This window comes from Conger conger, chromosome 12, assembly GCF_963514075.1.
Source record: "Conger conger chromosome 12, fConCon1.1, whole genome shotgun sequence".
NCBI lineage: Eukaryota > Metazoa > Chordata > Actinopteri > Anguilliformes > Congridae > Conger > Conger conger.
In genome coordinates, this window is record NC_083771.1 from 2,074,878 (window position 1) to 2,091,483 (window position 16,606).

A 16,606-nucleotide genomic window follows, 5' to 3' on the forward strand; every position below is an offset into this window, starting at 1 on the left:
ACCGAATAGCTGCTCTCTAGGCAGCGACCAAAGCTATTTAGCGAGCGGGGCATCGATCGCACGCGGCAAGCAGGCGATAAGCCAGAAACGAGCAAGTCGGCGACTCGCAAGCAACCCGCATACCTGTCGCACATTGCCGTCTGTCCTTAAACCGTTCGAAGTTGCCCCGTCCTGTGGACGGAGCATCCAAAAATAGCACAAACTCAGGTGCGTTCCTCTCCACGGAAATCTTTAGTAAAAGGCGAAAGATTTGTGCGTGCTGAAGAGAAACCCGAGCGAAATGTGACCTTTCAGCGCACCAGGCGCCTCCGGCCCCCTTCCCAGCCACTCCCACTGACCCGGGGTTGCCACTGCCGCCAGCCGGCCGGACAGACAATCCGAGAGGGAAGGTGGGAAAAGCGAGACAGCGCAATGACAACAAACAGTTACGTCCCGCACAGAAAACTACATCATTTTGCTAAAAAACAGAGGCAAGCACACTTACAACAAGGGCACATATTCACCCTATTTACAACACAATTTACATACATACAAAAAAAAACAAACAAACAAACAAACAAACAAAAAGGGGGAAGAACAGGGCAACCCACCCACCTAGTAAAGGACAACAAAACACAACCTTTTTTTGCACAAAACTTGGAGAGGCGCACCGTTCCCGAACGCACTGCAATAACGGGTCGATGCTTGAAGCGGACGGAGCAAGCTCCTTCTCCGACTCCCTGTGCCAAAAATCCGTTTAATATATAGTCCCCTGATAGGGGACGTATCAGATATTAAACTGATAAGAACAGATTTTTTTTTTTTTTTTTTTTTTTTGTGGTGAAGCTCTGAGTCAAGGCCTTAGCGTTGGCTCAGAGTTTTACCTATTTTTTTACTAAATCTCCTCTAAACTACTCCTTATATACATATATACAATCGCAACCATATCCAAATCACTCTCCAAATCAATCCCCGTCCAAATCCAAATTCCCGTTTAGCCATAAATCCAATCCGCTAAACCCCGTAGGGTATTCACTCAAACCCCGTAGGATACAACTCAAACCCCGTAGGGTATTACTCTAGCCCCGTAGGGTCCTAACTATACAATAAGGAGGGAAAAAAATAAAACCCCCCGATCGCTCCTCACCACCAGGCCGAAGCCTGGCTTGAGAGCCGATCTGGCAAGCTCCAGGCCTAAGGCAGAGACCCAAGGGGAACCATGAACCATCATGGCTCTTACCCTTGATCTTAGCCAAAAGGCCGAGAAGCGATAACCGCAAACTGGCCCCTGCCGACGGCGCCCTCCCGGTGGCCCCGGACCGCGCTCGGGGGAAGACGCCACCTGGCCCAGGAGCCGGCCCCCCTCCCCGCCTTCCCAAGAACCCTGCGCACGCACTGACTGGCCGGTCGGCGAGCTACCGTAACGACCGGACTCAGCTGGCTCCTCCCACCAAGATCCACTGTCCTCCACTGGCAGGCACAGCCGCCAAAAACACTCAACACATACCGAGTACGCTGTGACGTACTTACTACCGAGTTACTTACCGAATAGCTGCTCTCTAGGCAGCGACCAAAGCTATTTAGCGAGCGGGGCATCGATCGCACGCGGCAAGCAGGCGATAAGCCAGAAACGAGCAAGTCGGCGACTCGCAAGCAACCCGCATACCTGTCGCACATTGCCGTCTGTCCTTAAACCGTTCGAAGTTGCCCCGTCCTGTGGACGGAGCATCCAAAAATAGCACAAACTCAGGTGCGTTCCTCTCCACGGAAATCTTTAGTAAAAGGCGAAAGATTTGTGCGTGCTGAAGAGAAACCCGAGCGAAATGTGACCTTTCAGCGCACCAGGCGCCTCCGGCCCCCTTCCCAGCCACTCCCACTGACCCGGGGTTGCCACTGCCGCCAGCCGGCCGGACAGACAATCCGAGAGGGAAGGTGGGAAAAGCGAGACAGCGCAATGACAACAAACAGTTACGTCCCGCACAGAAAACTACATCATTTTGCTAAAAAACAGAGGCAAGCACACTTACAACAAGGGCACATATTCACCCTATTTACAACACAATTTACATACATACAAAAAAAAACAAACAAACAAACAAACAAACAAAAAGGGGGAAGAACAGGGCAACCCACCCACCTAGTAAAGGACAACAAAACACAACCTTTTTTTGCACAAAACTTGGAGAGGCGCACCGTTCCCGAACGCACTGCAATAACGGGTCGATGCTTGAAGCGGACGGAGCAAGCTCCTTCTCCGACTCCCTGTGCCAAAAATCCGTTTAATATATAGTCCCCTGATAGGGGACGTATCAGATATTAAACTGATAAGAACAGATACTACACTTGATCTTAGCCAAAAGGCCGAGAAGCGATAACCGCAAACTGGCCCCTGCCGACGGCGCCCTCCCGGTGGCCCCGGACCGCGCTCGGGGGAAGACGCCACCTGGCCCAGGAGCCGGCCCCCCTCCCCGCCTTCCCAAGAACCCTGCGCACGCACTGACTGGCCGGTCGGCGAGCTACCGTAACGACCGGACTCAGCTGGCTCCTCCCACCAAGATCCACTGTCCTCCACTGGCAGGCACAGCCGCCAAAAACACTCAACACATACCGAGTACGCTGTGACGTACTTACTACCGAGTTACTTACCGAATAGCTGCTCTCTAGGCAGCGACCAAAGCTATTTAGCGAGCGGGGCATCGATCGCACGCGGCAAGCAGGCGATAAGCCAGAAACGAGCAAGTCGGCGACTCGCAAGCAACCCGCATACCTGTCGCACATTGCCGTCTGTCCTTAAACCGTTCGAAGTTGCCCCGTCCTGTGGACGGAGCATCCAAAAATAGCACAAACTCAGGTGCGTTCCTCTCCACGGAAATCTTTAGTAAAAGGCGAAAGATTTGTGCGTGCTGAAGAGAAACCCGAGCGAAATGTGACCTTTCAGCGCACCAGGCGCCTCCGGCCCCCTTCCCAGCCACTCCCACTGACCCGGGGTTGCCACTGCCGCCAGCCGGCCGGACAGACAATCCGAGAGGGAAGGTGGGAAAAGCGAGACAGCGCAATGACAACAAACAGTTACGTCCCGCACAGAAAACTACATCATTTTGCTAAAAAACAGAGGCAAGCACACTTACAACAAGGGCACATATTCACCCTATTTACAACACAATTTACATACATACAAAAAAAAACAAACAAACAAACAAACAAACAAAAAGGGGGAAGAACAGGGCAACCCACCCACCTAGTAAAGGACAACAAAACACAACCTTTTTTTGCACAAAACTTGGAGAGGCGCACCGTTCCCGAACGCACTGCAATAACGGGTCGATGCTTGAAGCGGACGGAGCAAGCTCCTTCTCCGACTCCCTGTGCCAAAAATCCGTTTAATATATAGTCCCCTGATAGGGGACGTATCAGATATTAAACTGATAAGAACAGATACTACACTTGATCTTAGCCAAAAGGCCGAGAAGCGATAACCGCAAACTGGCCCCTGCCGACGGCGCCCTCCCGGTGGCCCCGGACCGCGCTCGGGGGAAGACGCCACCTGGCCCAGGAGCCGGCCCCCCTCCCCGCCTTCCCAAGAACCCTGCGCACGCACTGACTGGCCGGTCGGCGAGCTACCGTAACGACCGGACTCAGCTGGCTCCTCCCACCAAGATCCACTGTCCTCCACTGGCAGGCACAGCCGCCAAAAACACTCAACACATACCGAGTACGCTGTGACGTACTTACTACCGAGTTACTTACCGAATAGCTGCTCTCTAGGCAGCGACCAAAGCTATTTAGCGAGCGGGGCATCGATCGCACGCGGCAAGCAGGCGATAAGCCAGAAACGAGCAAGTCGGCGACTCGCAAGCAACCCGCATACCTGTCGCACATTGCCGTCTGTCCTTAAACCGTTCGAAGTTGCCCCGTCCTGTGGACGGAGCATCCAAAAATAGCACAAACTCAGGTGCGTTCCTCTCCACGGAAATCTTTAGTAAAAGGCGAAAGATTTGTGCGTGCTGAAGAGAAACCCGAGCGAAATGTGACCTTTCAGCGCACCAGGCGCCTCCGGCCCCCTTCCCAGCCACTCCCACTGACCCGGGGTTGCCACTGCCGCCAGCCGGCCGGACAGACAATCCGAGAGGGAAGGTGGGAAAAGCGAGACAGCGCAATGACAACAAACAGTTACGTCCCGCACAGAAAACTACATCATTTTGCTAAAAAACAGAGGCAAGCACACTTACAACAAGGGCACATATTCACCCTATTTACAACACAATTTACATACATACAAAAAAAAACAAACAAACAAACAAACAAACAAAAAGGGGGAAGAACAGGGCAACCCACCCACCTAGTAAAGGACAACAAAACACAACCTTTTTTTGCACAAAACTTGGAGAGGCGCACCGTTCCCGAACGCACTGCAATAACGGGTCGATGCTTGAAGCGGACGGAGCAAGCTCCTTCTCCGACTCCCTGTGCCAAAAATCCGTTTAATATATAGTCCCCTGATAGGGGACGTATCAGATATTAAACTGATAAGAACAGATTTTTTTTTTGTTTTTAAAAGGTTTATTATATCAACACATTTTTTTAAATACAATACATTTTTGTGCTCGGGCATGTCCTTACAGAAATAAATATCGCTTCATAAATAACAAAATTACATTACAGTAAAAACATATATTTAAATACAATAAAAGTAAGTAATTTCATTAAAATTCCCACGAGGACCCTTTGCCCTTCCTTTTTTCCCAATAAAAGCACACACAATATTTAAAATCCCAACCACAATCATTAAAACAGACGACCTTTGTACCGGGCAGCGGTGGGCGCTCTTAAACAACCTGCCTTCACACCGCCCCTGTTACCTCGTCATAACAGATCCAGGCCGGTCAGGCTGGCCCTCCCGGCCCCATTATCATCGTCCAGGCTGCATGCCCCCATGCCCCCTTGGCCCAGTCCACTCCTCTTCTCCGCCGGTCTCGCCACATGTAGTCTCTGAGGGAGGCAAACGCCACCCTCCTCAGTGCCTCCGGTGACAAGGCCCTGTTCTCTTTGATCCACACAGTGCGGGCAGTCCAGATGGCCTGTTTCAGACAGTTTATGGCCAGCCACAGGCATCTCCACCGGCGTGAGGTCCTTCCCCTGCCCACGCCGTACAGCACCATCTGGCACTGCAGGGTCAGTCCCGCTCCCAGCAGCAGCTGGATCAGGGGCCCGCACTGTGTCCAGAGGGTCCTTGCCACCGGGCAGTCCCATAGACAGTGGCGGACCGACTCCTCCTCTTCACACCTGGGCCAAGGGCACTCTGCAGTCCTGGCCAGTCTCCGGGCATGCAGCACTCCTTGGACCGGGAGGACCCCATGCGCCGCCAGCCAGGCCAGGTCTCTATGACGGTGCAGCAGATCTGGGTGGGCCACAGCGTTCCAAACTTCTTCTGGCTGGCCTACTGCCAGCTCACGCACCTGGCTCACCGGATCCCTACCCTGCACAAAGGACAGGAGAGACTTGTGGTTAGTTAAAACCCCCGCTCCCACCCCTTCCAACCCCATCTTCTTTAAAAAGGCCTTCATATTCATATACCCTCCCACCATTTTAAAAGCCAAAGGCACCGTTAAAGGCACCTTCACCACCCCAATGCTTTTAAAATAGGCCCCGCTAAAAAACTTGACAAAAAAGGACGCTTTACATGACAAGGACAGACACAAGGACACCTGCAGCGCCACAAAGTGGCACCACAACACAGTGTAAAAGTCCAGAACCCCCTTCCCACCCTTCTCTGGTTCCTTCTTCACCACCGTTCTGGGCAACCGCTCCCATTTTGTGCCCCATAAAAAATAAAACACAGCACGATCAAGACGAGACAACACGGCACGAGACGGCACAAACACAACACTCACAAACAGCCACAAGGGTAAAATCACTGATTTTAAAATGAGTATTTTGCCCTCCAGCGACAGTTCCCTCAGTCTCCAAAACCCCAGCCGTTTTTCAGTTGTTCTTAAAATCCCCTCCCAGTTCCCATCCCCACGTCCGTCAGAATTAAAATGGACCCCGAGGATTCTCATCTGGTCAGGTCTTACAGTCATTGGCATTCCAGAGAGTTCAGTCTCTGTCCAACGCCCGTACAGTTTTAAGTCGCACTTGTCCTTGTTGAGTCTTGCCCCTGAGGCCCTCCCAAACCACACTGTCCTGTCAACAGTCCGGTCAATGGAAGGCTGGTCAGTGCAGAGTACGGTCACGTCATCCATGTATAAAATGCAGCGGGCCTCCTGCCCACCGCTCCCTGGAATGCCCAGCCCTGATATCCGGGTATCCCTTCTCAACACTTGTGCCAGTGGCTCTATACAGCACACAAACAGAAGTGGCGATAACGGACAGCCCTGGCGGACACCGCAGCGGACGTCTACTGCCTTGGAGAGGACCCCGTTCACCAGGATTCTGCTTCTAATCCCCGTGTACAGAAGCCCCACCCGTGCTATGAACCCAGCCGAAAAGCCCATTTTCCCCAGCACCTTGAACAGGTACTGGTGCGAGACTCGATCGAACGCCTTTTCAAAATCTAAATTTAGCACGGCGAGCCGAATGTTTCTGTCTCTCGCAAAACAGATGGCGTCTCTTACCAGTACGAGGCTGTCAGTGATCCTCCTTCCAGCCACAGCACAAGTTTGATCCGGGTGGATCACGTCAGGTAAAACCGTCCTCATCCTCAGGGTTAAAATCTTACTCAAGAGTTTAAAATCGAAATTTAAAAGGGTGATCGGACGCCAATTCCTAATATTGGACCTGTCCCCTTTTTTAAAAATCAATGTGACCACCCCCTCTCTAAAACTCTCGGGTAAAATTTTAAGGTTGTCAAATTCGTTAAAAATTTTTAAAAGGTCCGATTCCAATAAATACCAAAATTTTCCATAAAATTCCCATGGCAGCCCATCCAACCCCGGTGCTTTGCCTTTTTTAAAAGACTTAAAACTATAATTTAAATCTTCCCTCCCAATTCCTCCCTCCAACTTGCCTCTGTCCTGCACCACCCCCTCTATAAAATTTAGCACCTCCCCCACCCTTTCCTCCTCCACCTCCTTTTCCCCAAATAAATTACTGTAAAACTCCTCCACCACCCTTAGCATGCCCTCGGTATCAGTATTTAAAACTCCATCTTCTCCCTTCAGACCTTTCATTAAAATATTCCTTGTTAAAATCTTTTTAAAAAAGAATCTCGTACATTTTTCTCCTTCATCAATCTCTTTCTCTTTACTTCTAAAAATGATGCTCTGGCATTTCTTCTCCATTAAAACCTCCATCTCTCTTTTCACTTCTTTATATTCTTCTTTAAAATCAAACCCCATATTTATTAAGTTCCCGTACCTATTTAATCTTTTTTGTAGTCCCACCCACACCCTCCTCTCCTTTGCTTTTTCCTCCCTCCCCTGTTTAATAAAAAATCCTTTTATTTGTTTTTTTACCCACTCCCACCACTCAGCCCGGGTCTCATAAAAACATTGGAGGGTCCGCCATTCTTCATACACTTCATTAAAAGCCATCACTACTGCCGGGTCCTCCAACAACCGGCAGTTCAGTTTCCATATTCCCCTGCCGACTGCTACACCTGACTTCACAGCCAGGGAGCAGCACAGCAGGGAATGGTCTGAGTAGAATACCGGGCTCAGAGACGATGCCAGACCAGCAAAACCCCTGGCAAAGAGGAAGTCAATCCTCGATGCCCGGGATCCATCACTCGTGCGCCAGGTAAAACCCTCCTGCCCCGGGTTAAGAGCAGAATAAATATCTGTGAGTTTAAAATCATTAATTAAATTTTTCAAATAAAAAGACGTTTTGTCCATTTTAAAATCGTCCCCTGCTCCCCTCCGCCCAGCCCTGTTTAAAACGCAATTAAAATCCCCAACCAATAGCAGAGGAGCTCTCCCTAAAAGATATGTGGGGAGCTCCTGAAGGAGCTCCCAGCGCTCCTGCTTCCCCTGCGGGCAATAAATATTCACGAGGTTAAAAGCCCTTTCATTAAAAGAGAGAGATACTTTTAAAACTCTGCCTGTTCTCACCACTGTGCTCCCCTTCACCTCAATACTTCTGTTCTTCACCAGCACTGCCACACCATCCGCCCGATTGGAGTGGGAGCCGCTCCAGAGAGACGGCCCCTGCTGCCATAGGTCCTCCCACATCCTGTAGGAGGAGCGATATGGCAGCCCACACTCCTGTAGGCAAATCACATCTGCTTGCACACTTTCCAAAGCACACAACACAGATCTTGCCCGCTTTAATGTCCTCACGCTGCACACATTAATGGTTGCCACCGTGAGGGGCATGTGCTGGGAAGCCATTTTATTAAAATTCCTTTTTAAATTAAGAAGTGAGGGTTAGAACAGGCAGAAGGAATTAAAAACACCACGAAGTTAAAAGAAATGCCATACTCACCATCACTTTAAAACCCCACCGCCACCTGCTGGTGACCCAGCAGATGACGATGGCTCCGTCTCGGAGATATAGGGGGCCTGGTTTTGTCCTTGCTCTGGGTATATTGGGGAGGAGCCCGATGACCCGCTGTCTGACAGCCCAGCCATCAGGCCCCACCTCTCCCTCACCCCCCTTTTCTTTCTTTCCACCCCTTCCGTTCCAGTCTCTGCACCTCTTTTGCGGACCATTCCCTCCACCAACATTTCCTCATCACTCTCCCCCTCTGTTACAGTCTCCATGAAGACTGCGTCAGAGTCGGAGTCAGAGTACAGAGACTCGACGGGTTCACAGGCCATTTCTTTCTCCCTGTTCTCCCCCTCCTTCACTTCCACCTCCTCACCTGCACCTTCTTTCCCGGCCACGCCCACACTCGTTCCGTCATTAACCTTCACATTCACTCCACCTGCCTCTCCCTCCTTCTCCCCCACATTCTCACCAACACCCTTCCCTCCAGCCACGCCCACACTCGTTCCCTCATTTACTCCCCCATTCTCACCTGCACTCTTCCCACCAGCCACGCCCACACTCATTCCCTCGTTTGCTCCCCCATTCACTCCACCTGGCTCTCCCTCATTCTCTCCCACATTCTCACTCCCTCCACTCGTTCCAGCCACACCTTGACCACCATTCTCACCTTCTGCCCCTTCTTGGGCTTCCTCACCCTTTCCCTCTTCCTTCTCCTCCTGCTCCTTCCTCATGGCCTCCCCCTCCTCCCGCTGCCTCTCCCGGGCGTCGGCCCTCGCCTGCTTGGCCCTGTTCGCGTAGGAATCAGGGCAATCTCTGAACAGGTGGTCTGAAGACCTGCAGAGATTGCACCTGATTCCATTCTTGCAATCAGCGGCGAGATGCCCCACCTCCCTGCACCGATTGCAAAAAATGACCTGGCAGGCCTCTGCCAGGTGACCGTAGGCCCCACATTTCCTGCATAGTTTTGGCTGGCCTTGGTAAAACACCAGCCCCCTGTTTTCCCCAAGAACAATAAGGGAGGGCAGGTGTCTCAACCCCCCATAACCAGTTCTATCCTCCACTAATTTCACCGGGACCTTCCAGCTCCCCGTCCAGATACCGTCTATGTCCATAATTTTCTGGGCTGGCCCCCTCACCAGGCAGTAGTTCTTTAGCCAGGCTACCAGGTCTTCCGACTCCACCGTCTCGTTATACATCTTGAACACGATGTATTTAACCGAGTCGTCTGTGAGCCTCTCAATGTCGAACATTGAGAAGCTCTCTTTAATGTTCTCGATTGAGTTCCAGAAGGAACCCAACAGCTGAGGGGTGCGGAAGCTTACGTCAAAGCCCCGACCCCTCGGGAGCACAACCAAACAGTTTATGTCTCCCGGCACAAACTTTAAGGCTCCCATGAGAAGCTTCCTGGAGAAGTCCAAACGGGACATCTCCAGGAGCTTCCCTTCCTTCTCCCTCAATGAGAAACGGACACAGCAGTGCCTCCGGGCGCCGACCCTAGCAGCCGCCATCCCGGATACGCCCCCACACAAAAAACTAAACCACACTACAAACAATTTAACAAAGAAGTATCAACCACAGAGAAACACAGGAAAAGCACGCCCAAAAGGGCCCTACCCCCCCGGAGGACCCCCTCACTCCTCCTCTCCGGTTGGGCTCTTAACACACCCTACACACACAAAAAAAGGACACAAGCAACACAGCAACAAAAAAGACAACTATTTTTTACTTACTTTTTCCTTTGAGCGCGACAAGACTCCTCTCCCACCAACCAACGATTCGACCGCCTATCTTAGCCAAAAGGCCGAGAAGCGATAACCGCAAACTGGCCCCTGCCGACGGCGCCCTCCCGGTGGCCCCGGACCGCGCTCGGGGGAAGACGCCACCTGGCCCAGGAGCCGGCCCCCCTCCCCGCCTTCCCAAGAACCCTGCGCACGCACTGACTGGCCGGTCGGCGAGCTACCGTAACGACCGGACTCAGCTGGCTCCTCCCACCAAGATCCACTGTCCTCCACTGGCAGGCACAGCCGCCAAAAACACTCAACACATACCGAGTACGCTGTGACGTACTTACTACCGAGTTACTTACCGAATAGCTGCTCTCTAGGCAGCGACCAAAGCTATTTAGCGAGCGGGGCATCGATCGCACGCGGCAAGCAGGCGATAAGCCAGAAACGAGCAAGTCGGCGACTCGCAAGCAACCCGCATACCTGTCGCACATTGCCGTCTGTCCTTAAACCGTTCGAAGTTGCCCCGTCCTGTGGACGGAGCATCCAAAAATAGCACAAACTCAGGTGCGTTCCTCTCCACGGAAATCTTTAGTAAAAGGCGAAAGATTTGTGCGTGCTGAAGAGAAACCCGAGCGAAATGTGACCTTTCAGCGCACCAGGCGCCTCCGGCCCCCTTCCCAGCCACTCCCACTGACCCGGGGTTGCCACTGCCGCCAGCCGGCCGGACAGACAATCCGAGAGGGAAGGTGGGAAAAGCGAGACAGCGCAATGACAACAAACAGTTACGTCCCGCACAGAAAACTACATCATTTTGCTAAAAAACAGAGGCAAGCACACTTACAACAAGGGCACATATTCACCCTATTTACAACACAATTTACATACATACAAAAAAAAACAAACAAACAAACAAACAAACAAAAAGGGGGAAGAACAGGGCAACCCACCCACCTAGTAAAGGACAACAAAACACAACCTTTTTTTGCACAAAACTTGGAGAGGCGCACCGTTCCCGAACGCACTGCAATAACGGGTCGATGCTTGAAGCGGACGGAGCAAGCTCCTTCTCCGACTCCCTGTGCCAAAAATCCGTTTAATATATAGTCCCCTGATAGGGGACGTATCAGATATTAAACTGATAAGAACAGATACTACACTTGATCTTAGCCAAAAGGCCGAGAAGCGATAACCGCAAACTGGCCCCTGCCGACGGCGCCCTCCCGGTGGCCCCGGACCGCGCTCGGGGGAAGACGCCACCTGGCCCAGGAGCCGGCCCCCCTCCCCGCCTTCCCAAGAACCCTGCGCACGCACTGACTGGCCGGTCGGCGAGCTACCGTAACGACCGGACTCAGCTGGCTCCTCCCACCAAGATCCACTGTCCTCCACTGGCAGGCACAGCCGCCAAAAACACTCAACACATACCGAGTACGCTGTGACGTACTTACTACCGAGTTACTTACCGAATAGCTGCTCTCTAGGCAGCGACCAAAGCTATTTAGCGAGCGGGGCATCGATCGCACGCGGCAAGCAGGCGATAAGCCAGAAACGAGCAAGTCGGCGACTCGCAAGCAACCCGCATACCTGTCGCACATTGCCGTCTGTCCTTAAACCGTTCGAAGTTGCCCCGTCCTGTGGACGGAGCATCCAAAAATAGCACAAACTCAGGTGCGTTCCTCTCCACGGAAATCTTTAGTAAAAGGCGAAAGATTTGTGCGTGCTGAAGAGAAACCCGAGCGAAATGTGACCTTTCAGCGCACCAGGCGCCTCCGGCCCCCTTCCCAGCCACTCCCACTGACCCGGGGTTGCCACTGCCGCCAGCCGGCCGGACAGACAATCCGAGAGGGAAGGTGGGAAAAGCGAGACAGCGCAATGACAACAAACAGTTACGTCCCGCACAGAAAACTACATCATTTTGCTAAAAAACAGAGGCAAGCACACTTACAACAAGGGCACATATTCACCCTATTTACAACACAATTTACATACATACAAAAAAAAACAAACAAACAAACAAACAAACAAAAAGGGGGAAGAACAGGGCAACCCACCCACCTAGTAAAGGACAACAAAACACAACCTTTTTTTGCACAAAACTTGGAGAGGCGCACCGTTCCCGAACGCACTGCAATAACGGGTCGATGCTTGAAGCGGACGGAGCAAGCTCCTTCTCCGACTCCCTGTGCCAAAAATCCGTTTAATATATAGTCCCCTGATAGGGGACGTATCAGATATTAAACTGATAAGAACAGATACTACACTTGATCTTAGCCAAAAGGCCGAGAAGCGATAACCGCAAACTGGCCCCTGCCGACGGCGCCCTCCCGGTGGCCCCGGACCGCGCTCGGGGGAAGACGCCACCTGGCCCAGGAGCCGGCCCCCCTCCCCGCCTTCCCAAGAACCCTGCGCACGCACTGACTGGCCGGTCGGCGAGCTACCGTAACGACCGGACTCAGCTGGCTCCTCCCACCAAGATCCACTGTCCTCCACTGGCAGGCACAGCCGCCAAAAACACTCAACACATACCGAGTACGCTGTGACGTACTTACTACCGAGTTACTTACCGAATAGCTGCTCTCTAGGCAGCGACCAAAGCTATTTAGCGAGCGGGGCATCGATCGCACGCGGCAAGCAGGCGATAAGCCAGAAACGAGCAAGTCGGCGACTCGCAAGCAACCCGCATACCTGTCGCACATTGCCGTCTGTCCTTAAACCGTTCGAAGTTGCCCCGTCCTGTGGACGGAGCATCCAAAAATAGCACAAACTCAGGTGCGTTCCTCTCCACGGAAATCTTTAGTAAAAGGCGAAAGATTTGTGCGTGCTGAAGAGAAACCCGAGCGAAATGTGACCTTTCAGCGCACCAGGCGCCTCCGGCCCCCTTCCCAGCCACTCCCACTGACCCGGGGTTGCCACTGCCGCCAGCCGGCCGGACAGACAATCCGAGAGGGAAGGTGGGAAAAGCGAGACAGCGCAATGACAACAAACAGTTACGTCCCGCACAGAAAACTACATCATTTTGCTAAAAAACAGAGGCAAGCACACTTACAACAAGGGCACATATTCACCCTATTTACAACACAATTTACATACATACAAAAAAAAACAAACAAACAAACAAACAAACAAAAAGGGGGAAGAACAGGGCAACCCACCCACCTAGTAAAGGACAACAAAACACAACCTTTTTTTGCACAAAACTTGGAGAGGCGCACCGTTCCCGAACGCACTGCAATAACGGGTCGATGCTTGAAGCGGACGGAGCAAGCTCCTTCTCCGACTCCCTGTGCCAAAAATCCGTTTAATATATAGTCCCCTGATAGGGGACGTATCAGATATTAAACTGATAAGAACAGATACTACACTTGATCTTAGCCAAAAGGCCGAGAAGCGATAACCGCAAACTGGCCCCTGCCGACGGCGCCCTCCCGGTGGCCCCGGACCGCGCTCGGGGGAAGACGCCACCTGGCCCAGGAGCCGGCCCCCCTCCCCGCCTTCCCAAGAACCCTGCGCACGCACTGACTGGCCGGTCGGCGAGCTACCGTAACGACCGGACTCAGCTGGCTCCTCCCACCAAGATCCACTGTCCTCCACTGGCAGGCACAGCCGCCAAAAACACTCAACACATACCGAGTACGCTGTGACGTACTTACTACCGAGTTACTTACCGAATAGCTGCTCTCTAGGCAGCGACCAAAGCTATTTAGCGAGCGGGGCATCGATCGCACGCGGCAAGCAGGCGATAAGCCAGAAACGAGCAAGTCGGCGACTCGCAAGCAACCCGCATACCTGTCGCACATTGCCGTCTGTCCTTAAACCGTTCGAAGTTGCCCCGTCCTGTGGACGGAGCATCCAAAAATAGCACAAACTCAGGTGCGTTCCTCTCCACGGAAATCTTTAGTAAAAGGCGAAAGATTTGTGCGTGCTGAAGAGAAACCCGAGCGAAATGTGACCTTTCAGCGCACCAGGCGCCTCCGGCCCCCTTCCCAGCCACTCCCACTGACCCGGGGTTGCCACTGCCGCCAGCCGGCCGGACAGACAATCCGAGAGGGAAGGTGGGAAAAGCGAGACAGCGCAATGACAACAAACAGTTACGTCCCGCACAGAAAACTACATCATTTTGCTAAAAAACAGAGGCAAGCACACTTACAACAAGGGCACATATTCACCCTATTTACAACACAATTTACATACATACAAAAAAAAACAAACAAACAAACAAACAAACAAAAAGGGGGAAGAACAGGGCAACCCACCCACCTAGTAAAGGACAACAAAACACAACCTTTTTTTGCACAAAACTTGGAGAGGCGCACCGTTCCCGAACGCACTGCAATAACGGGTCGATGCTTGAAGCGGACGGAGCAAGCTCCTTCTCCGACTCCCTGTGCCAAAAATCCGTTTAATATATAGTCCCCTGATAGGGGACGTATCAGATATTAAACTGATAAGAACAGATACTACACTTGATCTTAGCCAAAAGGCCGAGAAGCGATAACCGCAAACTGGCCCCTGCCGACGGCGCCCTCCCGGTGGCCCCGGACCGCGCTCGGGGGAAGACGCCACCTGGCCCAGGAGCCGGCCCCCCTCCCCGCCTTCCCAAGAACCCTGCGCACGCACTGACTGGCCGGTCGGCGAGCTACCGTAACGACCGGACTCAGCTGGCTCCTCCCACCAAGATCCACTGTCCTCCACTGGCAGGCACAGCCGCCAAAAACACTCAACACATACCGAGTACGCTGTGACGTACTTACTACCGAGTTACTTACCGAATAGCTGCTCTCTAGGCAGCGACCAAAGCTATTTAGCGAGCGGGGCATCGATCGCACGCGGCAAGCAGGCGATAAGCCAGAAACGAGCAAGTCGGCGACTCGCAAGCAACCCGCATACCTGTCGCACATTGCCGTCTGTCCTTAAACCGTTCGAAGTTGCCCCGTCCTGTGGACGGAGCATCCAAAAATAGCACAAACTCAGGTGCGTTCCTCTCCACGGAAATCTTTAGTAAAAGGCGAAAGATTTGTGCGTGCTGAAGAGAAACCCGAGCGAAATGTGACCTTTCAGCGCACCAGGCGCCTCCGGCCCCCTTCCCAGCCACTCCCACTGACCCGGGGTTGCCACTGCCGCCAGCCGGCCGGACAGACAATCCGAGAGGGAAGGTGGGAAAAGCGAGACAGCGCAATGACAACAAACAGTTACGTCCCGCACAGAAAACTACATCATTTTGCTAAAAAACAGAGGCAAGCACACTTACAACAAGGGCACATATTCACCCTATTTACAACACAATTTACATACATACAAAAAAAAACAAACAAACAAACAAACAAACAAAAAGGGGGAAGAACAGGGCAACCCACCCACCTAGTAAAGGACAACAAAACACAACCTTTTTTTGCACAAAACTTGGAGAGGCGCACCGTTCCCGAACGCACTGCAATAACGGGTCGATGCTTGAAGCGGACGGAGCAAGCTCCTTCTCCGACTCCCTGTGCCAAAAATCCGTTTAATATATAGTCCCCTGATAGGGGACGTATCAGATATTAAACTGATAAGAACAGATTTTTTTTTGTATTTAAATTAATTTATTGGTCCACACCAACCTCATTACATTTTCATACAAACAATAAACAAACAAATTCCAAACCACATCCTCTTAACAACTGTAAACTCAAAACCCCACCCTCCCCTGAAGTCCCAAAGTCCCAACACATTCCCACTGTATCAACACATTTCAAACCAAACAAAAAACAGAACCGAAACAACCATACCACCCCCCACCCCACCCCCTCCCACCCCCCACTTACCCTAATTACAAAACCCCAAACAAACAACTCCAACAACAAAAACAATACAAATACAAAAACAACAAGAAGAACCCCACCCTCCACCCTCCCCCCTCCCCACAAACCCCGAACCCAACCACCCCAATCACATACATTCTATTTACATGCTTACATATTCCCAGGACCCCCCTCCCAGAGGAAGAGCCTTTCCAGGCCTCCCCAGTACTTCCGCACCCATTCCCACCCGTGCACCACCCCATCCCCCCTTATTCTCTCCGCTACCCTCCCAGAGAACCTATGGAAGAGCTGGCTGGGAGTCAGGACCCTCAGCCTCATCCCCACTGCTGCCATCCTGTCCTCCCACAGCACCCACTTGCCATACCCTACCACCTCCCACACTACACCCTCAGCCACGGCTCCCACTGCCGCCAGCCCCCGCCTGTACAGGACTCTCTCTCTGCTCAGGGTGAAGGCAGGCCCTACCCCACTGAGGAGGCCCTGCACCAACCCCCAGTACACCCTTGCAAACTGGCACTCCCATAGGGCGTGCGCCACCGACTCCACCAGCCCACAGCCCCTTGGACAGAGTGGGCTGGCACTGCACCCATGGCGATGCAGCACCTCCCGCACCGACAGCCTGCCCATCGCGCACAGCCAGTGGAGGTCCCGCACCACCCCTGGTGCCCTCCCCCCGCT

At 52.5% G+C, this 16,606-nt stretch overlaps 16 non-coding genes and 2 pseudogenes across 16 annotated transcripts; all 18 read right to left on the bottom strand.

Annotated features, from left to right (window-relative positions):
* Window positions 1-162: 162 nt before the first annotated feature.
* LOC133105811 (U5 spliceosomal RNA) lies at window positions 163-279 on the bottom strand. The gene has a single exon (XR_009704001.1). It is a non-coding gene; the product is annotated as a U5 spliceosomal RNA (small nuclear RNA).
* Window positions 280-639: 360 nt separating this feature from the next.
* On the bottom strand, window positions 640-829 carry LOC133106514 (U2 spliceosomal RNA). Its single transcript, XR_009704529.1, has one exon. It is a non-coding gene; the product is annotated as a U2 spliceosomal RNA (small nuclear RNA).
* Window positions 830-1,684: 855 nt separating this feature from the next.
* LOC133105812 (U5 spliceosomal RNA) lies at window positions 1,685-1,801 on the bottom strand. The gene has a single exon (XR_009704002.1). It is a non-coding gene; the product is annotated as a U5 spliceosomal RNA (small nuclear RNA).
* Window positions 1,802-2,161: 360 nt separating this feature from the next.
* Window positions 2,162-2,352, bottom strand: LOC133106001 (U2 spliceosomal RNA). The gene has a single exon (XR_009704182.1). It is a non-coding gene; the product is annotated as a U2 spliceosomal RNA (small nuclear RNA).
* A 433-nt stretch (window positions 2,353-2,785) lies between these two features.
* On the bottom strand, window positions 2,786-2,902 carry LOC133105813 (U5 spliceosomal RNA). The gene has a single exon (XR_009704003.1). It is a non-coding gene; the product is annotated as a U5 spliceosomal RNA (small nuclear RNA).
* A 360-nt stretch (window positions 2,903-3,262) lies between these two features.
* Window positions 3,263-3,453, bottom strand: LOC133106013 (U2 spliceosomal RNA). Its single transcript, XR_009704193.1, has one exon. It is a non-coding gene; the product is annotated as a U2 spliceosomal RNA (small nuclear RNA).
* A 433-nt stretch (window positions 3,454-3,886) lies between these two features.
* On the bottom strand, window positions 3,887-4,003 carry LOC133105814 (U5 spliceosomal RNA). The gene has a single exon (XR_009704004.1). It is a non-coding gene; the product is annotated as a U5 spliceosomal RNA (small nuclear RNA).
* Window positions 4,004-4,363: 360 nt separating this feature from the next.
* LOC133106303 (U2 spliceosomal RNA) lies at window positions 4,364-4,541 on the bottom strand (annotated as a pseudogene).
* A 6,111-nt stretch (window positions 4,542-10,652) lies between these two features.
* LOC133105816 (U5 spliceosomal RNA) lies at window positions 10,653-10,769 on the bottom strand. The gene has a single exon (XR_009704006.1). It is a non-coding gene; the product is annotated as a U5 spliceosomal RNA (small nuclear RNA).
* A 360-nt stretch (window positions 10,770-11,129) lies between these two features.
* On the bottom strand, window positions 11,130-11,320 carry LOC133106024 (U2 spliceosomal RNA). Its single transcript, XR_009704204.1, has one exon. It is a non-coding gene; the product is annotated as a U2 spliceosomal RNA (small nuclear RNA).
* A 433-nt stretch (window positions 11,321-11,753) lies between these two features.
* Window positions 11,754-11,870, bottom strand: LOC133105817 (U5 spliceosomal RNA). The gene has a single exon (XR_009704007.1). It is a non-coding gene; the product is annotated as a U5 spliceosomal RNA (small nuclear RNA).
* Window positions 11,871-12,230: 360 nt separating this feature from the next.
* Window positions 12,231-12,421, bottom strand: LOC133106036 (U2 spliceosomal RNA). The gene has a single exon (XR_009704216.1). It is a non-coding gene; the product is annotated as a U2 spliceosomal RNA (small nuclear RNA).
* Window positions 12,422-12,854: 433 nt separating this feature from the next.
* LOC133105818 (U5 spliceosomal RNA) lies at window positions 12,855-12,971 on the bottom strand. Its single transcript, XR_009704008.1, has one exon. It is a non-coding gene; the product is annotated as a U5 spliceosomal RNA (small nuclear RNA).
* Window positions 12,972-13,331: 360 nt separating this feature from the next.
* LOC133106048 (U2 spliceosomal RNA) lies at window positions 13,332-13,522 on the bottom strand. The gene has a single exon (XR_009704227.1). It is a non-coding gene; the product is annotated as a U2 spliceosomal RNA (small nuclear RNA).
* A 433-nt stretch (window positions 13,523-13,955) lies between these two features.
* On the bottom strand, window positions 13,956-14,072 carry LOC133105819 (U5 spliceosomal RNA). The gene has a single exon (XR_009704009.1). It is a non-coding gene; the product is annotated as a U5 spliceosomal RNA (small nuclear RNA).
* A 360-nt stretch (window positions 14,073-14,432) lies between these two features.
* LOC133106060 (U2 spliceosomal RNA) lies at window positions 14,433-14,623 on the bottom strand. Its single transcript, XR_009704238.1, has one exon. It is a non-coding gene; the product is annotated as a U2 spliceosomal RNA (small nuclear RNA).
* A 433-nt stretch (window positions 14,624-15,056) lies between these two features.
* LOC133105820 (U5 spliceosomal RNA) lies at window positions 15,057-15,173 on the bottom strand. The gene has a single exon (XR_009704010.1). It is a non-coding gene; the product is annotated as a U5 spliceosomal RNA (small nuclear RNA).
* Window positions 15,174-15,533: 360 nt separating this feature from the next.
* On the bottom strand, window positions 15,534-15,713 carry LOC133106430 (U2 spliceosomal RNA; annotated as a pseudogene).
* Window positions 15,714-16,606: the final 893 nt, after the last annotated feature.